This window comes from Silene latifolia, chromosome 11, assembly GCF_048544455.1.
Source record: "Silene latifolia isolate original U9 population chromosome 11, ASM4854445v1, whole genome shotgun sequence".
Lineage (NCBI taxonomy): Eukaryota > Viridiplantae > Streptophyta > Magnoliopsida > Caryophyllales > Caryophyllaceae > Silene > Silene latifolia.
The window spans coordinates 134,761,744-134,766,203 of NC_133536.1; the positions used below are offsets into that span (position 1 = coordinate 134,761,744).

Here is a 4,460-nt window from a genome sequence, read left to right on the forward strand (position 1 = left end):
ATAGAGAGATCAAGCAAATTCTTGAGAAAGTTGTTAACAAGACTCGTAAAGATTTGAGCATGAAACTTGATGACACTCTTTAGGCTTATATGACGACCTGTAAGACACGCATAGAAGCTTCACCTTACAAGTTAGTTTATGGAAAGGCTTGTCACTTGCCAATTGAGTTGGAGTACAAGGCCTTTTGGGCAATCAAAGCTCTCAATCTTGATCCCAAGTTAAGTGGAGAGAAGAGGATCTTGCAAATTGTAGAATTAGAAGAATTTCGACTTCACTCATATGAGACTGCAAAGATCTACAAAGAAGGCACAAAATTGCTTCATGACAAGAGAATCAAGCAAAAGGCATTGCACAAAGGAGACAAAGTCCTTGTATTTAACTCTCGATATTGACTCTTCCCCGGAAAGTTGAATTCCGATTGTCGGGTCCCTTTGTGATAAAAAATGTTGGGAAGTATGGAGACTTTGAGATAATGTCCGAAGATGGAAATCGGTTCAAAGTCAATGGACAATGAATCAAACCGTATTATGAAATAGCTTTTGTAGGAGAAGTTGAGGCCTTTCGCCTTAACGGCGAAAAAAGGTGTTTGAAAGTTTGAAATGACACGGAAGGACTTATGATCACAAAACACATAAGCACTCACAGTTTCATTATATTATGCATAATGCTTACACGGGTTTTGGCTTAAAAGGGTGGGTTACACACCAAGCGATCAAACCCCGATTTTCGAAAGGGATACCAATCCAAACAAAATGTGTAAGGAGGGTGCCCTAGCCTAGTGCTCGAAGGAAATGAAAGCCCGTTGACGAAACAGAAATGTGTAACGTCAACGGTATGCTTGACTCAATCAGGATTCGAAACGCGGGGATGAGAAAACTCACGCCAACGAGACGAGCCAATTGGTCAAAAAGGGTTAGGTTGTGGGCCCGTACACGGAACCCGACTATGACCGTAATATCAATTAATGCATTTCAACCAAGACCTCGTTCGAGTCTCACCATCTAGGGATCACAAAGAAACAAGTGTCCTAGTTTTCCTCAGCGGAGTCGTCAATCTGTGGACATGGCCACCTACGCGCCCAGCCGATCTACGGACGTGTAGCGGTCTTTTGAAAGCCACGCTCGGCGGCATAAGAATGCTTTCGACCGGATCATTTTAGATCGGTCGGTTTCGTCTCGGCAAGGGTCTCAAAACGATGCAAGAGATGTTCGGAGTCGCCACCAAGCATTTGTGGGTTGCTTGGAACCCGTTCGAATCCACTTTATACCTAGGTCAACCAAGGCAAAAAGCGGTGTTTGACATAGGTACTAAAGATAAGGAATCATCCGTCTTTAGCATCCTATCTCTAGAATGACTCTCATACGCCCTGGATAAGGTAGTCCACTATCCAAAATTTCTGAGTAAGAGGTGAAGTTACGTATTGGGAAGCCCTTTAATCGGACACCCAATCCCATCCGCGGTAGCGGCCTCTACTGATCGATCTTGGTTGGTTAAATGCAAAAGTTGATAAAACGGTTAACCAATTCTCTTGTCCAATAATATCTCTCACTCAATGCAAGATGTCTTTCAGGTCGTTCTTGCACGTGATATGGTGCGTTTACATATTAAATCTCATTAAAGGAATATCAGGGATTTATTTATTTTATTGTCAGCTGGTCATCGTTAATCGGTAATGATTGGCTGACTAGTTATTGACATTACTGTCGTGTGATGGCGGTGATCAGCTGATCCCTTTAGGTCACACCTATAGGATGACGCCCAAAAAGAATGAATTAATTGTTTATATGAGATACGGGATAATTAATTCCTTGTATTATTTGACTTTTAATTAGTCATGTAAATGTATTATTTGATGACGGGTTAGGAACTCGGGACAAGGAGATTTATTATTTAATTATGTGATATTAAATAATAAATAAATGAATTAAAATTTATTAATTAATAGTTAATTAATTAATTTTATACGATATGTGTATATGTTTTGACGTGGAATTAATTAGCTATTAAATTTTACAAGAGGTTGTAAAATTAGCTAAATGGGTTAATATTGACACATTGTATGTTGATAAAATAGTCTTATGATTACTTAATAGTTAAGTAGTCATTGGTAGTTAATTTGTATTATTTAAGTGTTAAATAATTAAATTAATGTTTAATTATGTAAGATAATTAAATATAAGACTTACAAGCATTTGTGGGGCAAATGTCGAAAACCGAAATGGACCCATATAAGTCCATTTGACCGATTTTTTAGAGGACACCAAGTGTCCTTTTTAAGTGGCAAATTCCACTTAAATTTGTCTCCAATATTTGGCTATAAATACCCAACTATTCACACCATTTTATAAGTTGGAAAAATTTGAAGAAAATTTGGTCTTAAATAGGAGGCTTGGCCGGTCCATATACATCACCTAGAGACCAATTTTTTTTCTTATTTTGTTCATCTTGTTCATATTAAAACACATAAAAATACTAACTAATAATATTATCAAAGTAATAATATTAATTAGTACATCAAATATACAAATTACAAGGTTACTACTACTATTATCTAGTTAGTAATCTTAGTAGTATTTTGGGTTAATCTTGGGTGCCACCTTAGGAGATTACCTATTTTGGTAATTTTGGTGTATTTGGAGGATCATCCACATTCATATAGCTCAAGAACTACAAAGGTAGGAGAGCTTTGTAGTGTCCTTATTTGCCTTAAACCATTGTAAGGAATTTTTATCTTAAGATGGTTTTATACCATCTTCTAGTTATTTGTTTTGTATGCATATAGATTTAGACCACCAAAAATTAATTTGTAATTTTGATATCATAAGATGAGTTATAATATGGTCTAAATAACTAACACTATCTCAACCCAAATTTTGACACCCTAAGACACAACCATTTGCAATTGAAAATCCTACATCAATACCCGTCCCTTGGGAGCCGACCTTTACTTACCTCTTTACTAAGAGTAGTTTGTGAAGTTATAAATATTATTTTTTTTAGGTAGCTTTTGACGACAAGTTTTAACCTCGAGCCAAAAATGGCGCCGTTGTCGGGGACGGTGTTAACTTGATTTGATTTTCATTAATTGTTTTTAGTTGTGTCTTTCTTTACCTTGGGAAGTCAATCTCCTCAAGGTTGTTCTAATTGTTTTCGAGTTGTTTGATATTTTGCATGTCTAGGAGATCACAAGGTAACTTGTTACCCATTGATCTTGAAATTGAAAGAACTTTGACCAACAATATAAGACTTGCTAGAGGTACTTTGAGAGGTATTGGAGAAATTGTGAACATTCAACCAAATAACATTGAGTTTACCAACCCTTTTGCAAGAGAAGGAGAGGATAACCCAATACAAAACCCACCACAAAATTAACCCACAATGCCTAAATTCTCATCACATTCCGTATCAACCGAGGAGAACCTACTAAATGGTACTCCTATACCACAACATTTAACCGGTAATTTCATTGCCAAATCCGCATTCATACAATTAGTTGAGAAAAGTCAATTTGGAGGGATGCCTAGTGAAGACCCTCACTCACATATGGAGACTTTTTGTGACTATTGTGATGCTATTTCTCAAACCGGAGTTACTCAAGACCAAATCCGATGGGTCTTATTTCCTTTTTCTTTGATTGGTACTGCGAAACAATGGTTCAAAAGCCTAGACAAGGTTACTCTTGGTATTGATTCTTGGAAGAAATTGGCACTTGCTTTCTACAAGAAATTATATCCTCCGGAAAAGACTAACATGTTGAGAGCCCAAATCACCGGGTTCAAACAAAGGGATGAGGAATCTTTGTATGAAGCATGGGAGAGATTCAAGGACACTTGTCGTTCTTGTCCACACCATGGACTTAGCGAGTGGTTCCTTGTACAACAATTTTGGAATGGTCTATATGAAGACTCCCGAAACATTCTCAATATGGGATCCAATGGCATGTTTACCGAAGTTGGTGACAGTCAAACATGGAACAAAATTGAAGAAATGGCGGTCCATAACTCACAATATAGTAGACCTCGGAAGGCTACTAGAGGAGGAAAGCATGAGGTGGATTCTATTACTCAATTGGGTGCTCAACTAAATGCTCACATTGACACCATTAATTTGAAGTTTGAGAAGGCCATGACTAAACTTGAAGAGGCCTCCAAATCACCCAAGCAACATATTAATGCTATGGTAGCATCATCATCAATTCCAAGTGGTGTATGTGAGGGTTGTGGAACTTTGGGACATGACCAAAGTGAATGTAGGGGAACAAGTGAATGCTTTCCAAGCATACAAGAATGGCATCCCTTATTCAAACTATTACAATGAGAACACCAAATTCCACCCCAATCTTTCATACAAAAGTCAAAATGTTCAAAACCCTCAACCAACATACACCCCACCTCCAATGAGAAATCAAGCTCAAAGACCCTTTTACCAAAACCAAGGTTATTAAAATCAACCCTCTTACA

At 37.5% G+C, this 4,460-nt stretch overlaps 1 non-coding gene across 1 annotated transcript; it reads right to left on the reverse strand.

Annotated features, from left to right (window-relative positions):
• Positions 1 to 3,750: 3,750 nt before the first annotated feature.
• On the reverse strand, positions 3,751 to 3,857 carry LOC141615769 (small nucleolar RNA R71). The gene has a single exon (XR_012530170.1). It is a non-coding gene; the product is annotated as a small nucleolar RNA R71 (small nucleolar RNA).
• Positions 3,858 to 4,460: the final 603 nt, after the last annotated feature.